This window comes from Protopterus annectens, chromosome 13.part0, assembly GCF_019279795.1.
Source record: "Protopterus annectens isolate FY-2018-M chromosome 13.part0, PAN1.0, whole genome shotgun sequence".
Classification (NCBI taxonomy): Eukaryota; Metazoa; Chordata; order Ceratodontiformes; family Protopteridae; genus Protopterus; species Protopterus annectens.
Window position 1 is genome coordinate 694,945,701 of NC_056747.1, and position 23,520 is coordinate 694,969,220.

At 35.8% G+C, this 23,520-nt stretch overlaps 1 protein-coding gene across 2 annotated transcripts in view; it reads right to left on the reverse strand.

The window, feature by feature from the left end:
• SMG6 (SMG6 nonsense mediated mRNA decay factor) overlaps positions 1-23,520 on the reverse strand; it is a 3,859,488-nt gene that overhangs the window by 3,821,958 nt on the left and 14,010 nt on the right. The window lies entirely within an intron of this gene.

Consider the following 23,520-nt stretch of genomic DNA (forward strand, 5'->3'; position numbering starts at 1 on the left):
TACCAATATATCCAGGTCCTTAAATGAGTCTACAGTTTTAATCACTGCATGCTGTATTACATTTTCACCTTTCAACTTATAAAGCGAAAGCATCCAAAAAACAGTCACCAATAATCCAAAACGATATGAATGCTGTGTGCCATAAAATTCCACCAAGTAATGGTACGAGAAACAGTTTATTCACTCCACAAACACGTAGACTTCACAAATACATTAACGCACTTCTATCCTAAAATCAAAATCGCGTTTTCGTCTCAACAAGTGGGACTTCATCAGATAACGTCAATTAATGCATTTTCCATTTAAATACCATAATTGTATTGCAATTAATTCCAGTTACCAATAAGGTACCTTGTTAAAAATTTAAACTATCAAATCAGCTTGGTTCATTCTTTCTTAATATTCATGATACTAATGAATATTCCATATGTTACCTTTTGTACCTTCCATTTTCAAGGTGAGATCTAAATCAAACTGACTATAATTTTTTGACAGTTGAAAATCCAAATATGTCAAAATTCTTTGGTATTCCCAAAATACAAAATACAGAAGGAGGATTAACATTTAGACCAATTGTATCTGCTAAAAATGCTAAAACAGAAAACATCTCAGTATGGTTAGATCACATTCTTAACCCCATAGCACAAAGTTCTGAATATTACCTAAGAGATTCCTGGCACTTGTTAGAAATTTTACATAATATTAAAATCACAAGTGAGAATGCTTTTTTTGCAACTTTAGATGTGAAGAGCCTTTATACTTCCATCAACCAGGAGGAAGGTATAGAATACATGAGAGAATACCTCTCTAGTAAAACTGACCTCCAAGGAGACAGAGTAAACACACTATGTACTTTAATGGGTATTGTGTTAGAAAATAACATCTTTAGATTCAATAAGAACTTATATAAACAGGTATCCGGGGTGGCCATGGGGTCAAGGGTTGCACCAGCCTTTGCCAACATTGTGATGGCCAACTGGGAAAGAAATCACTTAAAAATACATCAAAGTTTTTCAAGAGTGATTTTCTATTGCAGATACATTGACGATTTGTTTTTTGTTTGGGATGGAGAGAAAAGTGATTTCATAAACATGGTGGACGATTTAAACAAAACCACAGAATTTTTATTATTCAAAATGGGTGGTTTTGGTAAGCAGATCAATTTTTTAGATCTCACCTTAAAAATGGAAGGTACAAAAGGTAACATACAAAGTAAAATTTACAGGAAGTCATGTTTCGTCAACCAATATTTGCACAAGGATAGCCTTCACCCCGAGCACATGAAGAAAGGGGTGATAAAAGGGCAAATGATTCGGTTAAGTAGACTCACATCTGAGGATGTGGTTTATGAAGAAGAATTAACGCTCCTTAGAAATATGTTTATACAAAGAGGCTATGAAATTAGTTGGTTATTGAAATTGGAAGATGAAGTGACTAAATTAAGACAGGGGGTGGCAAGGCCAATTTTGACATCTAGTGACGTCTTAGTAGGGGCCCCTAGTACTATTGGAAGGGAAGTGGTCACAACAAAAGGAAATTACAACAGTGCCTTTCCACTACCAATCACTGACGAAATGTGGTTAATAAAAGAGACAATAGAAAAGAATTGGAACATCATACTGGGTAACAAGGATTTGTCAAACATTGTGGGTAGATCTCCGAGATTTACGTACAAAATGGTTACAAATATTAAATTAATTCTAGAGAGATCAAACAACTTTAAACAGGTCAAAGGAGTTTTTGTGAACAAAAAGGGAACTTATGGATGCAGCAATTGCAAACAATGTAGGTTCATCAGCAACACTTCATTTATTAAAATCAAACATTTGGGTAGAACATTATGGGCTTCGAAATATTACAATTGTAATAGCCAATTTGTAGTTTACCTGGCAAGTTGTTGCACATGCCAAAGTTACTACATTGGAAAGACCAAAAGAATGTTGAGACGTAGAATATATGAGCACGTCTTAGCCATCAGAAAAAAAGACAAAAACAATGCCTTAGCCAGGCACTCTATAGAATGTGAGAATTTCAAAAAGTTTGAATTTTCGGTTTTAGAACAGATCGAACAGGGTGTGTTTGTGGGTGACCTCAACAACAAATTGGAACAAAGAGAAGCTTTGTGGCAATTAATGCTATGGGCAGATAGTCCACCTGGTTTAAACGAGATGGTAAATTTAAAGTGCTTTTTGGCTGACAGATAGATTACTCAGTTTAATACTAGTCAGAATTGGTTTGTCAAGTATTACTAGTAGTAACTAGAATTCTGTATATCACAAGATACAGCACACGTTTATTACAAAAGATTTTACAGGGCATTTTTACAGTATTTGATGTAAGTAAACTAAAATGCATAACGCTTATTAAACAAATATGTGTATACATATAGTTAGTATAATCAACTATTAACATGGGTTAATGAATTTATACATATTTTTAAAAAATATTATATACACCAAAGACAAGATGTATTATATGAATGGTTTTATGAAAAGTGATTTTTAAGGTTATTATCCGCCAACAATGTGCAGATATATGTTTTTTTATATATATACAAAAGATGGTTTCATGATTATTGTGGTTAATTAATGACATCACTTCCTTTTATGTAATATAAAAGAAGAGTATGGGAAGACTCTTCTTTTTCTGAAGAAGTTCACGGATTAAATTGTGAAAGAAAGCGCTAAACAACACTGTCTCGTGGTGGTCACTGATAGTTTTATTTTTCCTTTGTATGTTTCTTGGTTTGGTTCTACACTAAAATAGCTAACAAATGATGCACTATAAACACGAAATATATGACAGACTTGCATGACAGCACCCACATTCTTTAAGTGGTAATTTAAGAAAATTACGGTATTGCATACTTCTTGTAATCTGATGTAGTATTGTCGATTAATTGTGACACACATCTGCTTCTTATGTCAAAACAGGCAATTAATGTCTACGCATGGTCATTGCAAATTTATGCTCAGTTTTTGCAGCTGTTACTGTGTTTCTGCCTGTACTTTGTCACATAACTGTAGAGCTCTTCAGAAAAGTGAGATTATAGTTTGACATTTTGGTCAAGGCAGCTCTGACATCACAATGTGGGAGGTCCACTGGCTCTTCTATACAGCATGCAAATCAGGTGGGGATTACATCACTTTGGTGGAGGAAACATCCCGGTAGCTAGAGCAAGAGCTCTGTCAGATGTGACATCATCATTTCAGAGCCAGCTAGAGGTTTTTCAACTTGGTTTTCAAAGTGAACGTAAAACAGTACGGAAGGTTAGGAAGCCTAACAGGGAAAACAGATGAGTGGATTAGTTTTTAAAACTGCATGGGTGATTTTTTGAGGCTATATCAGTGAACAGGGACTAAGAGAGAAAGTAGGTTGAGCAATCTGCTTTAATATCCCGTTGTTGTCCTTTAAGTGTACTGCCCGGTAGCCAGTGAAAAAATACAGAGGACCTGGGGAAAAATCAGCTACAAAATTGAGGAAGAAACACTGACTGAATAAAGTGCGGCAGCTGTTCAGCAAAAACAATGCAATCTCCAGACATGAATTCCAGTAACCTGCAGGAAAATACAAGATAGCTGCACACAGACCTGGTTAATTAAACTAAACAATGATGGAGTACATCAACACAAACAACAAAAGGCTAAAAAAATGGAAGAAACTTTAAACAGATATTCAGATGAGGTGATAAAGCTGCAAAACTCAGCAATCGAAATGAAGAAAAGGCCACCTGAATACGAGACTGCTGAGGAAGAAATGTTTCAAAAAATAATAAAATTATAGGACAGAGCACCCATTGAAAACTTTCAGCTATACCAGAGATGCTGGAAATAACAGACTGCATTAATTTTTTGAAAGCACAAATAAGCAACTGGACTGGTATTCTACAACAGGAGTTGTTAGTTTAAAGAACACATTGTGTGTATGCTTCAAACCTGCTGTGAGAAAGCAACCTATACCTTTAATAGTAAAGATACAATTCTACCAGCAGGAGATGATACTGACAAAACTGTGGCAAAAGGAGAAAGAGTGGGAGACAGCAGAGTGTTTGTGGAAAATGATTACTCATTGTACGCCAGGCAGAAGAGGAGCAAATTTATTCCATTATTCAGGGAATGTTGAGATGCAGGTGTGATATTCAAACTGCTGTACCCAGCTGTCTTCAAGGTATTCTTCCATGGAGGGACAAAATCACTTTTTGAAGAAGTACATGCTAAGGAGGAAATACAAAAGTCTGTCCAACAAAAAGTAAGCTGTGTGTGAAGGCTGCCAGCCTAGCTAGATAGAATTTTGTAGATAATTCTGTCATTCTAAATATTAATATAATCCACATGCTTGTTTTACACATGTAAAGAAAACTAAACGTAAGAAAACTGTGTTATATGCTGAACTTCAAAAAATGTAACCACAGTGCACCCTGCTGGAAGAAAGCTGTTAAGTAAAGAATTACAACTGTGTTTGATCTCAAGCTCGAAGACAGGATGTCTGGGCTAGCAAATTCTTTCGACAGAGATAATTGCTAGATTTTACATGGAAAAGTGTATTTTATTGCTGTGACTTCCTGGCAAGGTGCACCTTACAAAGAAATGTAAATCTTGAGTTTGTTAGCTTGGGAACTAAAGGAAAAGTAATAAAAATGATGTAATGTGAAATGACTCAGCAGTACTGGGTATTATCAATTTAAGACTTTCTCAGAGAGAAAGAGTGGGCATTTTGTCTGAAGCTGACAACAACTCACCAGCACTTTTCCTTGTAAGTAAAGTTATTTAGAACATAGCCTCTCTTAGAGATAGACAGGAATTTAGCCAGATTAGTCTAGCTGCTTTCTATATTTATGTCAAGACTATCCTACAATACTGTTTTAAAGTTCCTGTGATTTCTGAACTCCTGATTAGCACTGTGTTGAATTGAGTATTGTCTTGTGTTTTTGTTATTTATTATTAAATATTTTTAAACTTTTCAACTGTGGCTGTTTTGTGTAGAGATAATTTAAGCTCTTAAGAGTACATTGCATGTATTTGGTGATACTGTCCAAGCCACTCCAATAATCTTGCTGTTCGGCACACTTACTATTTGGATAACAGTACTATTACACAGTGAAACTGGTCACCCTTTGGGAAGGGCCTTATAGTAGCTGATCTTAGTAGTCGGTGGGAGTTGGTACTACCTCATACTCTGTGCAGAAAAGGGGCACAGCTGGAGAACCTGTGCCAGTCTTCCCTGGGAGTGTCTGTGTGTTTGTATATAGATCAAATTCTAAAGTGTGTGTTTGTCAGCTACTTGGGTAGGGACACAAAGCAGTGGTTGGACAGAGAGGGTACTGGAGGTTTTAGCTTGACCACTAGGCTGAGATCTGGACACTATAGCTGGGCCAGCGGGGAGTCTTATTGGGGATCTGGACAGAAAGGGAGAAAACATCCCCAGAATGTGATCTCTGTGGGCTCTTAAGGAAAATTGTACTTTACTGCGTGTGTATGCCCCTCACTGGTGCTAGTAGTGAGGATTGAGGCTCCTTGATTACTGGGCCAGTGCACGGGCGTCACAAACAGGAGGAGATGCTGCTTCTTATTCTTCTGGTAATAAAGACCACAGAGAAACTGTAACTGTGAAACTTTATCCAAAGTTTAAACGGAAAATGTTGGAGAGAAGGAAGGGAGCATGACAGCTGACTAGAAGAATCGAGTGTACATTGGAAATGAAGCAGAGGCAGGATTTGTGAGATGGAGATGAACAGCAATAAAACCAGTAACAATGTGGGTTTACAATGCAATAATTATATTTGTGAAATATGACCGAAGAAATCTGGAAATATTGGACTTTTTCAAAATTTGTTGGACTTGTGGTGGGACTCTAAAGCTACGCCATACTTCATGTCATTAATGGTCGGAAAACTGCTTTAGGGAGGGGAAGGGGAGGGATTAAGTTAACTAAGTCAAGATTTCTTTCTTAAATAGTACTATTTTTGTGTTGTGTAGTTTTCTTTGCATGTTATAAAGTAAAGTTTTCTCTGTTATTTTTAAGTGTAATAGGGATTGTAAATAGGTGCTGCTGTTTTTTATGTTTTCGCCCTTCTATTTTTCTTCTTGTTCAGTTTTAAGAACTGTAGGCACTGCAATGTAAAACAAAAGACCTGATTCAAAAGCAAGACGAGAAAAAATAATGCACTTTTTTCTCATTCTTGTAATGGTGAATGGCTGGATTAATTTGGTAGCAAGCTTTAAGAGACAGCAAATAAATAAAAAAGAAAACTGATTATTATGAGGCTTTTTTCTAGCAAATACATGTTTACTCAGCAGCAATCCTGCAGCTGGTCTTCATGTTTCTATGAAAACAATCCAATAAAGAGAAACTGGCTGTCTGGTTCTCATGTCTCCATGGAGACAATCTGATAGAGAGACACTGGCTACAGTCTGGAGGAGACTGACCGTCTGAGAAAAAAAGAAGAGAGAAATTGGCTAGGACATGACATATTCTCTGAAAGCATTCAGGGTTTTCCCTGCTGGGACAGCAATAGAGCGAAGACAAAACCAATTAGCACTTAGTAGAAGCACAGGCTGCACCATGCGTTTTAGCATGCGTAACCTTTCTTTTAGGTTAACTCAAATCTGTGTGGCTGTCAGTTTGGGACTTTTGTTTCTATTAGGAGAGTAAAACTTCAATATCTGAAGATGTACATAGCTTTTATCTGGCAGTATTAAGTTAATAGGCTTTAGGGGGTATTAGGGGTTTGTTTTTTAGGTCTTTCACTAAAACAAAATGTTGTGTAAGATGTAACACAAGCACAAGAAACAAATGTATAAAAGAATAACCTGCCAAACAGTATATAGATGTAACATAAAAGCTAGAACTAGGCTTTTAACAAAGAAGGTTTTCTACATAAAAGGTGGGAATAGCTTTTTAATCCAATGATGCTTTATGTAATGTCTTTAAATGTCAACAGTCTCACAGATAAGTACAAAAAAGAAAGTAATGAACTATACTAAAATATGTAGTGTGTGCACAAAGCTATGTTATAGGACACACTTAGAAAGAACTGAACATGTGAATTTGATAAAGAAAGATTTTCAGGATGGTTATTCAGCGGAATGCCTGGGACAAAGGAAAAAGGAGGAGTACTTAAATTAGAAGAGGAGCTCCAATACTGACAAAAGAAGATAATAGTGACAGATTTGTAGTGCTAAGGGGCTACTGGCAAGGGAGGAGGATTACAGTGGCATATATTTATATTCCACATAAAACTGCTACAAAGGAGCTCAAGAAAATTCTGAGAGAAATCATCAGTTTTCAGCAAGGAATATTACTTGTAGGTGGAGACTGGAATGTGATTTACAGCAGTAAAGATGTGTCTGGGGGCCCAGAAGAGAAAGTACAACAAAAATTGTAGATTTTTGAAGAAATTTATGAAAATATTTGGCATGCAAGATGTGAATTCAGTAATAGGAGTTAGGAGTGAATTTAAATTATTATTCCCCAAGACATAAAAACTGGGCAACACTAGACGGAATTTACATTTCACAAGAACATGTGCATTTAATTGAAGGTTTTGATATGCACCCAATAACTATTTCAGATCATGTACCAATAATAACTAAAGTAAAAACACAGGCTAATGGGGAAAAAAAATGAGACACTGGCACTTTCCTACTTATCTGTTGAAAAGAGGAATTTAAGGAATGGGTAGAGGAGATTATTCAAGAGCTATTAGGACAGAAATTTCTTCTAAAAATATGGCTAGGGAGAAGGATAAAATTAAAGTGGATTTTAAAAATAGGGTGGAAATAAAAGAAAGGGAGCTATGTTTAAGAAGTGACAAGAATTATTTAGAGGGACTGACAAATGTTAAAGTATTGCAGAACAGGGAGAATCTCTCAGAATAAGAAGAGGATCAACTGCAGAATGATATGCAGAAAGTAAGGGATTACCTTGATAACATGCACGCGTTTAGAAAGATTGCTGTTAAGCAACTTTTTTTTCATAACACTAGATTACAAAAACGTTTAGCACAAAGAGTCAGGCAACAGAAAGGGCTGTCGCCAAGCTTAAGGAGCCGAAAACAAGGAAGGTAACAAGAGATCCTGTAGAGTTATTAGAAGTATTTTGGAAATTCTATGAAAAAGTCTGTATAAAAGCAGAGAAATATGGAAATCAAGAAAAGATACAAATAGTAATGTTTATGGACGAATTAAATATGCCAAGGTTAGAGGTAGACGAGGTTCAATTATTAATGGTTAGGATAGGAGGAGAGGAGATAAAAACTGTGATGTACAACCAATATACATGAAAATCCCCAGGAATAGATAGATGGTATTCCTACAGAAGTTTAGGAGACTGGAAGGTTTTGTTTAACAATATTTTAAGAGGAGGAGAAGTACCAACACTCTGGAGGAGAGCAGTGGTAGCTATAATATCTAAATAGGGTAAAGAGTCAACGGACCCAGCTTCATACACACCCATTTCAATACTAAGCCATGATTATAAAGTGTTCTTATCTATAATGGCTAAAAGAATGACAAAGCTAATGCGAAATTGATACACATGTATCAATGTGGTTTTGTGGAGGGGAGGCAAACATTTGACAACATTAACAGAACACTGATGATCCACAGGGAAACAGAATGTAAAAAAATACCATTGTTGTTGGTGGGTCTTGATGCAAAGAAAGTAACTGACAGAGTAAGTTGGGACTTTAAGAGCAAGGCAATGGAAGCATTTACATTTCCTGAAAAAATTATAAGGTTGATTAGGAGGATATATGAGGGATCGGAGGCAAAAATTAAAGTGGGTGGGGTCATCTCTGATAATTTCTGCTTGAGCAGAAGAACCAGGCAGGGGTGTCCCCTTTCCTCTGTTATCTGCATTACATTTAGAACTACTGGCAAGGAAAATAAGGGACTCAGAAATTCAAGGACATAATTTGTGTCATAGTTAGGAAAAGTTGGCTCTATTTGCAGAAGACAATCTTATACCTGAAAACCAGAAAGAGACATTACAGGTGCTGTGGAACATTTTGAGACAGTTTCACATCTTTTAGGGATACAAATGTAATGAAACTAAAACAAAGGCAATAGCGGTAAATAATGTACCCAGACACAAATTGTTTCAACAATATCCTTACTTATGAGAACATGATAAACTGTAGTATTTAGGAGTATGGATTTAAAAAATTCTGTTGTAGCAGCTAAGGATATGTGGGAAAAGACTAAACAAAAGCTAATACAAAAACTGAGAATACGGAAGCTTTGTTATATGGATATGTGTAATAAGATACAAGTAGTCAAAATGTTTTAGTCCCTTTAGTCTTATACACAGGTCAGGCATATTTTTATCAACCCGAAAACACACAAAATAAACTACTAAAATAGAAAAAAAAAAAAAAAAACGGCTTCAGAAAGCAACCAGTAGTTTAAAGTGCATAAAGCACTTTGCGTTTAATAAAATCAAACTTCTTCAGATGCAAACATTCAAGGTACAAGTTTCAGTTAAATAAAATACCGGGAAGTGCTTGAGCCTGTCAGCTCACATGCTGTGAGGACATCAGCAACAATAGTTAACCCTTCCTGTTCTACACACTATGAAAAAATACTGTTTAAAACTAAAACAATGCTGACAACCATGAACAAGGAAGATTGAAGCTATGGTTTATAAGTAAAGTATGCTGAAAGGTATACTTTAAACAAAAAGAACAAATAAACATATGAAATAATAAGGTTACCTATAAGGAATTACTATTACACTGCTGAAATTCTGCACTACAAACTTTTTTTACTACAACATTTCATACTGATTCATAGCTAATCGCCTAGCCCAGAAAAATAACTCAGCTGGCAGTTCGAGAAATACATTTATGCATCATTAACAGTGACTAAAATTACCATGCAAAAAATTAACTTGATGTTAGTACATAATTTTAACTAGCTATGATGACCACATTACTAAATCTATAGCATTCATACTATGCTATGTCATTCAATTAATTCCACAATATGGCATTCATTATATAAAAATAATTTAAAATATATATAGTTACTATTAGAGATTAATATTATCCATAATATTAATATAAAATTTATATAAAAATTATTTTTGTGTTACATAACTAGAAGAGAGATTCTGTCATCTAGTTAAACTTTTCAATTTAAGTAGACATCTAATCGAGCACGTCATTAATACCTGGGTAGTATGCGTTACAGTGAATTTGCCAATAAAGTTCAAGTCTTCAGTAGATGGGACCACCCCTAATGTAGTATTTCACTTGGTCAATAATCTTGAACTTAAATTTATGGTTTGGAAATATTCCTATATGTTTAGCCAATGCATTCTCCATTTTCTTTTTATTGATAGCGTACTGGTGTTCGTACACACGCTCCCAGAGCTTACGCTCAGTCTTGCCTATATAAAATACTGGGCAAGACTGGCACTTTGCTAAATATACTACTAATTTGGTATTACAGTTGTATCTGTCTTTTAATCTAAAGACATGGTTGTTAACTTCAAATGTGTTTGCTACCTCAATGAATTTACAAATGTTGCATGATTCACAAACATCCCGGGATACTTCACTTGTGGTCTACTATATTCCAAGAGGTTCTTGATGCTACACCCTCTCCTATATATAATTTTGGGTGAAGTACCTAAATTACTGAGTAAGGTCGGGTCGCGTCTAATCCATTCCCAGTTTTTTCAGACCAAACTCTGTACAAGATGGCTATCCACATTACAGATAGTACCTAGGATCAAGGTGAAATCATAATCTGTAAATGGACTATCCACATTAAAGTCTAACCCACACTTTTCTTTAGATATTAATGCTGGTACCCCTCCCAAACTCAAAAACAGGGTGTAAAAGCCTGACCTTTTCTTATTCTGAACCTCCTCCGTGAGTCTATTAGATCACCGAGGTACTCCCGAGCTAAAAACATGTTCCTTAGTAATTCACATTCCAACTCAAAGTCTCTATCCAAAGTGATAATTTTAGCCGCCCTTAATGACCGAACATTTTTGATGGCAAGAGTGGCAGCTGGAATAATGGAGAAATGTGTTGGAATAAGTACTTTTCCTGAAAATTCTAGCCAATATCAGTGTCTCTCCCTATCTTTTCTAAGATTAATATCCAAGTATGCTATTTCATCACTATCAAAAGTGTGAGTGAATTTCAGGAAGGATGTGGTATTAAAGTAATCCACTAATCTATTAGCTTCTACAAAATCCCCTTTCAGCATAATAAAAATGTCATCCAAGAACAGGATTATAAAACAAAATCAGGTTCTTGCATTCCTCAATATTGAATACAAAATAAATTTCCCAGAATGTCATAAATAGGTTTGCCAAACTGGCACCACAAGGGGAACCCATGGCAACCCCAATTTTCTGCAAGTAGAAGTCATTCTCAAAAACAAAATAGTTATTTGATAAAACAATGTCCAACAACTCCGATACAAGTGAAATTTCTGAATCAAGGGCTCCTTTCTTCCTTAACATCTTCATAATCCATTCGATTCCTTCCAAGTGTGGGATAGATGTATAGAGGTCTTTTACATCTATTGTAATAAAATTATAGTTCTCGCTGTATTCCAGTTCATAAATTTTCTTTAAAAATGATCGTGAGTCTTTACAGACTTGACTCTCACTTGTCAGGTATCTCTTCAGAATAGCATCCACTACTTTCGCACATGGCCAAGTAACTGAATTTCGACCATCCACTAAAGGTCTCATTGGTGGATTGGTTAGATCCTTATGGATCTTGGGTATCCCAGTCTCGGGATTTTAGGGTAAGGCATGGTCATGTAGTTGAAGACATTGGCTTGAATTCTAGCCGTTATGAAAAAACTCATTCAAATACATATTTATCCGTCTGTAAGCCATGTTTATTTCATTAAGGGAGGCTACTTGGTAAGCCTCCCCTGCTAAAATGTCCCTCATTCGTTTCACATATTTGTGAAGGTCCATGATAGTCAGGCCACCACCTTTATCCAGTTTGGAAACCCATACTTTAAGTGATCTTAAATAGTTCATTTCATCCCACTCATATTTGCTGATGTTCATCTTGACAGGAGCATTCTTAGAGAATTTCTCTAACTGCCTTAGGTCGAGCTCACATGCATGTTCGAATATCTGCAGGCTGGGATGTAGTGGTGAGTTGAAAGTACTTGGTACACGTAAGGCATTCCTGATATTTGAACTGCTACTGTCATCGTTACCAAATAAAATATTCAGATTTAGTTTCCTGGTATAATTTTTGATGTCGAGGATTGGTTGCTCTGGTTACATTAATATGTTGTGAGGGAGCAAAAGTTTACCCCCTAGCTAATAATTCAACTAATTCGGGACTAATGTTAACTTTTGAATAATTGAAAATTTGAAAGTCTCCTGTATTGTTTTTAATGATATTCGGATTCTCTTTAGGTTCAGGATACACTTATAACATTTCTTCCTGTTGAACTTCCTGCTGTTATTCCTGTTGTTCATATAATTCATTAATTTGGGGATAGCCCCCTGTTGTTGGGGATTCTGAAAATTTGCACCAGGTGTGGTGTTAACCTCACCTTTCTGCTGCCCCCTTCCATTTTGATTACCGATTCTCTCGCTTCTCCTTATGGAGAAAGACTCAGTCGTAGCCTCCTGGCAGGGGGTCTGAGAGTTCATTTGTTGATCAAGGTTAAAACTTAAGTCGAGATCACCTACCCAAGTAGGGCCTTGCATAGAGGCAGTGTTATTGTTGTTAAATGCCCCTGTTTGTGATTTCGGTGGGCTTGGGTACGCCATACCATTTTCGTAGGCTAAGCAATCTCTTTGCAATTTTTTAACCTTAGTAGATTTCAATTTATTGAGGTACTGGTCGATGCTGGTAAAAGTTCTTGTATAATCATATTGGTACATGTTGAAATCTAAGTGCGCTTTAATTTTGTGATCTAAATCAGTCACTTCTTTTAAGATGGTTTCAACCCATGAATTGTAATGTTTTATCATGAGTTCTAGAAGTTCAAATCCCGGTTTATCATACAATTGTAATAATTCTATGATAAAAATAGAGTGATTAACTAAGCCTGTTGGATACTGGAATCTCCCAAGGTCTTTTGGTACTATACACTGTTGTAAACATTCCTTAAAGTATGAAATTTCTAGTTGTAATTTTTTTAAGTTTGACAAGTTTGGAATCAAAGACTTTCAGCATGACAACAACACTGTTATTGAGATTAACATTACCTCCAGCCGGTTGTCCCCGTGGTGAATTGTGAACTTCCACAGAAAAAAAGAAATTTCCATTTAGCCAATCCGTCAGGATGGGAGCCCCAATAACCCCCAAGGTATGGAGCTCATGCTGAACACTCATACAACTTCCTTGGTGCTCTCAATTTGTTCCTAGTTGAACTGATGAGCATTGCAAGTTGTTGTACACCATTAGGTTGCAAGTTGTTTTCTGCTGCATTTAAATTAGGTCTAGTTGTTGCCTGCACATTGCTTCTATCCTGTTCATGCAGTGTAAGCACTGTGTTAGACAATGACACTGACTCACGTAGTTCACGCTGCTGGTTGTCCAAAGATTCCAGACGTGACGTTAGTAATTCCATCCATTTTGCCATAGCTTCAATCAAAACTGTCAGCTCACAGTTTTCCACTCTATCTTGCGTTTGAGTAAATATTCTCGGACTACCTGTGCTTCTTGATGCCACAGCACACAAACTAAGCTGAAAAAACACAAAATAAACTACTAAAATAGAAAAAAAAAAAAAAAAACGGCTTCAGAAAGCAACCAGTAGTTTTAAACTGCATAAAGCGACTTCCCATACTCTGGAACAGGCTACCCATCTATGTCAAGCAAAGTTCTTCATTAGCACTCTTCAATAAAAATCTTGATGAGTGGATGGGAAATAGGAAATACACCCCGGGGATCACTTTTGTGTCTCTGCTCGACAATGGCACAGGAAAACAACTTTCTTGGGTGGCGTAAGCCAGGGAACCTTGTTGGCTAGGCTTACGTAGGCCCTTGGGCAGATAGCCTAGTACCTACCTATGAACCTATAAAGTGCTTTTAGTTTTTCAAACTTCTTCAGATGCAAACATCCAAGGTGCAAGTTTCAGTTAACTAAAATACCGGGAAGTGCTTGAGCCTGTCAGCTCACATGCTGTGATGACATCAGCAACAATAGTTAACCCTTCCTGTTCTACATTCTATGAAAAAATACTGTTTCAAACTAAAACAATGCTGACAACCATGAACAAGGAAGACTGAAGCTATGGTTTAAAAGTAAAGTATGTGGATAGGTGGTAACTTACGTTAGTAAACGTGATACCAGAATATTCAAGTCAATCCTCCTTAAAGGTCATAGCTAGATTGTGTATTTTTTTATATATATATATATAATTATTTTTATATAATGAATGCCATATTGTAGAATTAAGTGAATGGCTTAGCATAATATGAATGCTATATATTTAGTAATATGGTCCACACAGCTAGTTAAAATTATGTAGTAACATTAAGTTAATTTCTTGCATGGTAATTTTAGTCACTGTTAATGATGCCTAAATGTATTTCTCGAACTGCCAGCTGAGTTATTTTTCTGTGCTAGGCGATTAGATATGAACCAGTATGAAATGTTATAGTAAAAAAGGTCTGTAGTGCAAAAAAGTTTGCAGTACAGAATTTCAGCAGTGTAATAGTAATTCCTTATAGGTAACCTTATTATTTCATATGTTTATTTGTTCTTGTTGTTTAAAGTATACCTATCAGCATACTTTACTTTTAAACCATAGCTTCAATCTTCCTTGTATATGGTTGTCAGCATTGCTTTAGTTTTAAACAGTATTTTTTTCAAAGTGTGTAGACAGGAAGGTTAACTATTGTTGCTGATGTCATCACAGCATGTGAGCCGACAAGCTCAAGCACTTCCTGGTATTTTATTTAACTAAAACTTGTACCTTGAATGTTTGCATCTGAAGAAGTTTGATTTTATTAAACGAAAAGCGCTTTATGCACTTTAAAACTACTGGTTGCTTTATGAAGCTGTTTTTTTTTCCATTTTGATATTTTATCAACCAGAGGAGAAGTTATGGATAGCAATTAATAAAGAGATGAAGGACTTTATCTGGGAGGGGAAGACGGCAACAGTCAAGTGGGATAAGATGATTCTTCCAGTAGAACAGGGCTGATTGGGATTACCCAATTTGAAGGGGTATTTCAGAGCTACACAGTTAAGGCTCTTATACATAGCCCAAGCAGAAAACTATAATTCAAAGTGAAAAAGGATGATCCTGAAACAGGGGGAAGCTCACAAAACAACAAGAAACTGGGATTTTGGATGCAGGTCTTTAAGGAGAATAACAACAATAATCATACAGAACATTATGTCCATAAAGTAGCAGAAAGTATTCTAATAACTAAGCTAACACGGGAATGGAGAAAGGAGTTTTTGCCGATAGGGATGACTGTAATTAGGGATACAGACAACAGGCAAGCGGGAGCTGGAAGTTATTTGGAGAAAACTGGCAAAGGAACCAAGATATTGGGAGCAAATAACTAGAGAGAGAGAAAGATGATAGAATGGGAAGATGCCAAGAATTTATTTAGACTGCAGGTTAGCGATTGCCTTCCCTGTCAAGGATCGATATCAGAGTATAGGCAAAAAGAGAAAGAAATAGGGGGGTCCTAAATGAAAGACCAGCACTGGTACAGCTTTTAGTAGAATCTAGAACAGAAGCTGCCATTAAAAAAGGAATAATTAGTACAACATATAAAACATTGCATGATAACTATAAGAATCAATCAGAGGAGGTTAGAAAGGATTGAGGAGACTGGATAAGCAATTCACAAAGATATAATGAGAGGATATATGTATATCTGCCAAATATGCAACAAAATCTAGAAGAATTAGGATTTTTGCTTGGAAATGTTTTCATACATATTTTTATACCAAGTAGACTCCAGAGAATTTTTCCTCAGGTCGATAGCGTATGTTGGAGTTGTGATGGGAAAGAAAAAGGCAATTAGGAACATATTTTCTGGGAGTGCAGTGAGTTGGCGGGCTTTAAGGATTCCCACCAGGATGCACTGTCGGAGATGCTGGGTGGGCAGAGTGGAGTGACAAGGGAGATTATTTTTCTGTGCTGTGATACAGAATCGAAATTACCTAGACAGAATAACTGGTAAGGCCTTGCTGTCTCTAATTATGCTGGCTGACAAAAAAGCAATTACTACAAAATGGAAATAAAAATCCAAACCAACTATATTAGAAGTAGTGACTACAGTAACAGAGATAAAAAAAATGGAATGGAGATCTTTAGAAAAAGATAATAATAGCAAACTACATAGGAAACAAAATGGGAATTGTCAGAACAACACATACAGGGGAGGAATGAGGTTTAAAAGAAGGCAGGACTTAAATGAGCTATGTAATGTTTGACTGAAAACGATTGGGTAGATTATAACTGATGTATAATGTTTGCAAATAGGAGTGTATCAGTATGGTTTATGTAAAATATTTGCAAATAGGATTGTGTTGGTGTGGTTTGTTTTTATTTATATAAATGTATGACTGCTTATGTCATAAGTGATGGTTTAATAAAAATGTTTCCGGTTTAAAAAAGGGGTAGAAATTGAATAATTAAAGTAATGTTGCTTAATTTATATGATATATAGCAATATATGCGAAGCATTATGTTTAATTTAAACTTGTTAATACAGTTTGATTACTTTTATATGCCTATGTCACAAGTGATAATTCAATAAAGGTGTTTAAAAAAAGAAAATAAGCTGCATGTGATATTGTAAAGGAGGAGTTTTGTATAGGGTGCAGTCAGGGGTATTATAAACGGGTGAGGGGGTCCTTTCAGTGACTGCTGTATGTGTTAAAGATAATAAAGTAAACAAATACCTTTTTCAGTTGTAAGAAATACAGGTTTTACAGTATAACAAGAGAAGAAGGTTAAACAGAATCAATTGTAAGTTAATACAATTGCAGTGTCAGTAGCACAAGAGGCAGCACACTCACCTTTGACTGCAGAAGGCTGAGAGTTCTATTCCCACATCAGGTAGACGGAGTGCTGACACTGCAGTGCAACATGGGGGGTGTTGCATTCCTGATTGTGTTGTCCTTCAGATGAGACGTTAAACCAAAGCCTGATCTGCTTGAGCTGGTGGTAGCTCAGGTGGATGTAAAAGATCCCACGGCACCTATTGAAAAGAGAAGGGCGAAGTTCTCGGATGCCCTGGGCAAATTTACCCAAGCAATATAAACACCATCTCGTGTCTCCCCAATAAAGAGGCTAGCAGCCTAGTGGGACTATCACACTCAACAAAGGATACTTGGGCTGCTGGGATGGAGTGGGGTGTACAAGTGTACTGATTGTATTACATGCAGATCTAAGATAATACTTTTCCTTGCTTTTACATGGATGGCTGTCTAGATTAATGTTATTGGCTTAAGCTAAAAACAATTGTTTTTAGGCAAACAGGCTTTAAAAATAAGACAAAATTATGAAAGCCAAGAAAACGCTAAGCTTCTTGCATTTGCAATTTTTTTTTTCATTAGCATGTGTTCCCAGTGTGAAACAAGTCTGAGCTGAAGGCAGTTAGCCAGGGGAATTCTGTAAATTCTAATTTACAAATATTCCTACATGCACCTGCAAGATGCTAGCTGCTTTTTTTTCCCTCTCAGGTGCAAGCAATCAACGTCAACAGTTCTAAGCATTCTTTGCTAATAGAAATTCAATTCAAGCAGTTCAGAGAAAAATACAGTTTGAAATTATGGGAAGTTAATGTAGTCTTCCCAGCAGCCAGCATAACTTAGTTTTATTTTAGTTTTATTTAAAGGTAGCCATTCCAATTTTTCTTAATATAGTTAATATTTTCTGAAAACATACAAGCTGTTTTTCATATCTGGGAATCTGTTTTATTTAAAGGTAGCCATTCCACTTTTTCTTAATATAGTTAATATTTTCTGAAAACATACAAGCTGTTTTTCATATCTGGGAAGGGAACAGAGATAATAAAAGAAGAATCTGTGGGTGCAGCTGCTGATTTGGGGCAACTGTTTCTATCTGGAAGGGAAAACTTCATTTGTTGAAAATAGGGGCTGGGTTTGTTCTTAAACTTTAGTTTTTTTGCTTGAAGGCTTTCATTAAAGCAAAAAGTCTTGAAAGTATGACATATGATCCAATGTCGTTGAGAAGAAAAGACTGTATAAAATGATCAGCCTGACAAACAATAGCAAGTGTATACAAGACTTAAGTTGGAAATAAATGTTTAAAAAATGTATAATAAGTAGGAACAATAGCTTTTTATCATAATGACTACTCAATTCACAGTATCATGGAATGTAAATGGCCTTATGGGTATAGACAAAAAAAGAAAGAATACTGAATTATATTATGAATTGGAAACAGCAAATAGTAATGTTGCAGAAAACTCATTTGGAAAAAATAAGCATGTGAATCTGACAAAGAATTTCGGAATGGATATTCAGCAGAATATCAGGGACAAAGGTAAAGGGGAAGTGATAATACCAGATGTCTAGAGAGGCTCCAATAGTGATAGAAGAGGGCAAAAAAAAAAAAGACAATAACATTAGATTTATGGTAGTAAGGGGCTACTGGCAAGGGAGGAGGATTGTGCAGGCATATGTTTACATTCCACCAAAAACTGCTATTTTGGAGCTTAAGAAAATGTTGGGAGAGATTAACTAGAGGTGAGAACTGAAACATGATTTTCAATAGTGAGGATGTATCATGGAGATATGGAGGGGAAAAACAAAAAAAGAGGGTAGCTTTATTAAAAAAAATATTAAAATATTTGGCATGGAAGACATGAATTCAGTAGTACGAACTCTGACAATATTTACATATTATTCCCCATGGTACAATAACTGGGCTAGAATGAGTAGAAACTATATTTCACAAGAACACATGCATGTAATTGAAACCTTCAGCACACATCCAATAACTATTTCAGATCATGTACTAGTAACAACTAAGATAAAAATGCAAGGTAACAAAGAAAAACACTGGAGCTTCCGCACCTACCCGATAAAAAGAAAGGAATGGGTAATGAAAATTGAGAGTTATTAGAAAAGACAGAAATTTATTCAGAAGTTATACCTAGTGAGTATGATAAAATGAAAGTGGGGTTTAACAATAAGGTTAAAATAAAAGAAAAAAAAGATATGATTAAGAAATAAGAATTATTTAAAGAGGCTACCAAAGGTTAAAGCACTGCGGAATAAGGGGAATCTCACAGAAGAAGAGGTGCAACCGCAGAGGTATAAACAGAAAATAAGGGCATATCTGGATAATATGTGCGAGTTTAGAAAGACTGTTGTTAAGCAACTATTTTTTGATAACTCCAAAGCACAAAAACGTTTGGCGCAATGACTTAAGCAACAGAAAGTGAAAAGGGTTGCTGTCAAACATAGGGAGCCTATAACAAGAAAAATAACTAAAGATCCTATAAAGGTATTACAGATGTTTCAGAAATGTTATGAAAATTTGTGTAAAGCAGAGAAATGTGGAAATAAAAAAAGCACAAATGGAATTATTTTAGGAAGACTTAAATATGCCAAGGTTAGAGGCAGATAAGGCTCAACAATTAACAGTTAAGAGAGGAGGAGTTGAGATAAAAATGGTGATGTATAACCAACCTGCAGCAAAGTCTCCAGGAATAGATAGTATTCTGGTGGAAGTCTGGAAGAAAATAAGGATATGGAAGGTTCTATTTAAAAGTACTTTAAAAGGAGGGAAGGCACCACCAATCTGGAAAAAAAAGCTGTGGTGGGTGTAGTACATAACACGGAAAGATCCATCAGGATCCAGTGTCATATAGGCCCACTTCAATTCTGAACCATGCCTATAAAGTGTTTATGTCTAAAATGGAAAAAAAAAAAAAAAAGGCAAAGGTTTGCCAAGATTGACAGATATGGATAAATGTGGTTTTGTTGAGGAGGGTAAACACCTGACATTAACAGAACAATGAAGATCCAAACGGAAGCAAAGGATAAGAAAACGCAGCTGTTGTTGGTGGGTCTTGATGCAGAGAAAGCATTTGACAGAGTAAGCTGGGACTTCACAAGTAGGGCAATGGAAGCATTTGTATTCCCTGATACAATAAGTTTTATTAAGTGGATATACGAGGGATCAGAAGCAAAAAGTAAAGTGAGAGGGTTCCTTTCCGACAAATTGTGTGTGAGCAGAGGAACTAGGCAGGGATGTCATCTTTTCCCTTTATTATTTGCTTTATACTTAGAACCATTGTCAAAAAAATAAGGGACTCAAAATTTCAAGAATATAACTACTATGGTGGTATTTGAAGCATACATTCAAGGTTGGCTTTATTTGCAGACATTATTATTTTGTACCTGATAAAACCAGGAAAGGACATCTCAGTGTTGTGGATCATCTTGACACAGTTGCAGTTCTTTCTGGGATATAACATTAATGCAGATAAAACAAAAGCTATAGCTATAAGCTATGTACCTACACATTAAATGGTCCAGCAACAACCCATATTTATGGGGCATGACAAAATGTGTATATATTTCTTTGACAGCTTAGACTGTCGAATGCTCAATGATCGACACCTAAGCATCGAAGTTTCAGAACCACGAATCAATGTACAATGATCTCAGAGTTGGTATATTTAGTTGGGGGTGTGGGGGGGGGGGGGGTGCACAGCCCCCCCCCCATATTTAGGTTGAAAAGTTATTTTTATTTCTGGATAGCCTAGCAAATTCTTTCCCAAGGAAGGAATCTGCATATGTGGCCGTTCGCGACTTTGAAACTTCGACGCTTAGGTGTCGATCATTGAGCATTTGACAACCTAAGCTGTTGAAGAAATAATATAGACCCGACAAAATGAACTATTTAAGGGTATGGATTAAACATAATTCTGTTATGATAGCTAAGGGTATGTGGGAAGAAAAGAAGCAAAAGATAATACAAAAACTGAGAAACTGTGAGCTCTTGTTTATGAATATGAATATATACCAGCAGTGAAAATGTTTTTAGTCCCTTTAGTTTTATATACATGTCAGGCATATTTTTTTATCAACCAAAGAAGTTGTGTACCGTAATTTATTAAAAGTTGAAAGACAGTATCTAGGAGGGAAAAAGGGCATTGGGTTAAGTGGGATGTTAATCCTTGCAACATAACAAGGTGAATTACAATTATCTGCTTTGAAGAAATACTTTACAATTACACAGTTACGACTCATATATATATATATATATATATATATATATATATATATATATATATAAAAACACAAGCAGAAAGCTACAATTCAAAGTGGAAAGGCATGATGACGAAGCACGGGGAAATTCAAGAAATAAGGAGTGTGGGATTCTGAATGCAGTTCTTCAGCAGAACAGCCGCCACACAGAATATTATAATAATAAATTAACAAAGTATTCTAATAAGTAAGCCAATATGAGAATGGAAAAAAGATTTTGCTGATAGGCATGACTGCAATTTGGGATGTGCAGAATAGGCAAGAGGGGGCTGGAATTTACTGCAGAAACCTGGCAAAGGAACCAAGGTATTGACAGCAAATATCTAAAGAGGAAAAGGTAAAAGGAATGGGAAGAAGCCAAGAAGACATTTGGATTGCAGTCTAGAGACTGCCTTCCCTATCAAAAATTGATATAGGAGTGTAGGCAAAGAGAAAGGAACAATGTAATCCTAAAGTGAAAAAACTACCCTGGTAGAGTTTTTTTAACTGAATCTAGAAAAGAAGCTGCTGTTAAAAATGGATAATTAGCAGGGCATACAAAATGGTGCACGATAACTATATGAATCAGAACAGGTTAGAAAAGACTGGGAACAGAGACTGGATAAGCAATTCAGAAGGAAACAATGGGATGATCTATGTATCTCTTCCCAAATATGCAACAAAGTCTAAAATATTTCGGATTTTTGCTCGAAAGTGTTTGCCTAGGTACTTTTATACACAAAACAGACTCCAAAAAATATTTTCCTCAGGTAGATGGCAAATACTGGAGGTGTGATGGGGAAGAAACGGGTAACTGAGAATTATGTTTTGGGACTGTAATGAGTTAGCAGACTTTAAAATTTCCATACAGAGTACTCTTGTCAGAAATATTGGGTGAGCAAAAGGGTATAACTAAGGAAATGATTTTTTTGAGTTGGGATATAGGCTCTGAATTGCCTAGACACAGTAATGCCTTGCTAAGTATAATTCTGGTGGCTGCTGAAAAAGCAATTACTAGAAAATGGCAATCAATGTTTTAACTAAAGTACTGAATATTTGAACAGAGATAAAAGAACTGAAGTGGGATCGTTAGAAAAGGACAGCAGCAAATTACATAGAAAAATGGAAACTGTAGAACAATACATGCAGAATAATATTTTGGAGGAGGAGTGAGATTTAAAGGAAGGCAAAAATTGATTAATTTACGTAATGCTATACTGATGGTAATTGTGTCAGACTATATGTGATGAATAATGTTTTAACTGTGAACATATTGGCATGGTTTGTTTTCTTTTACATAAGCGTACGTTTGCCTATGTTTTAAGTGACAACTCATTAAAGTTGTTAAAAAAGGGAGGCACTTGCAACAGAAACAAGACATATGACCTACAATACAAGTCTTTTTTACTCAGATTTATAGTGTACCACACCATCTACTAGTTTTTTCTGCCAGGCTTCACTTAGCAGTCTGATATTGAATTTTCCTCATTACACTCAACAGGTATGTCTCAAAGCTGAAAACCACATTCTATATACATTAGAATCAACACATTTTACTGTTGTTACACAGAGACAAATAACTGAGCATCCATTCAATCAATGTACAGTTTCTCATGATCACATTAGTACAGATCCTCATATCACTTAAAACTAGTATTTAATTACTTTGTTCCAACAGCTAAAGATGCACAGGCTATAATGAACACTACAGTGCAAATAAAAATGTTAAACAAATAAACAGCAAATGCATCTAAAGTTAAGAGTTGTCATTGTTTGAAGTTATTGTGTTAAAAATAATGCTTAAAGTGGGTCTACAAAGATCACGAGACTGTTCAGAACAAAACAAACATGGCATGGTATAGTTACTTATGGAAGAAATGATCCGGTTATATTCTGTAAAGCCAAATGGAAACACAGAAAAGAATGGTTAAAGTAGCAAGAGAAAATGGAAAGGTAGTACCAGTGCTTGTCTGTGTTACCAGGAAAAGAGGGGTTAACTCCACCTTTTCACTTGTGACATAACAGGATTAAGACCATTAAGGAAAATAGACATATATATGAGGTACATTAGGAGTGTAAGAATGTTTCTGGTCAGGAAACATACTTCCATAAAAGTACTGGAAGGATTTTAATAATCTGGGCACCAATGATCATATTACTCTGAAAATATTCATCAGACAGGGCACAGAAAAAAAATGCATCTTGGTGTAGTAAGCTAACAGATGCCAGGTTGATCATGGAAAGAAAAAAACAAAAACAGCAGCAGTTAAAGTTGTTCATAAAGCAAAGGCATATGAAAACAATTCCAGTAGGAGTTTGACTG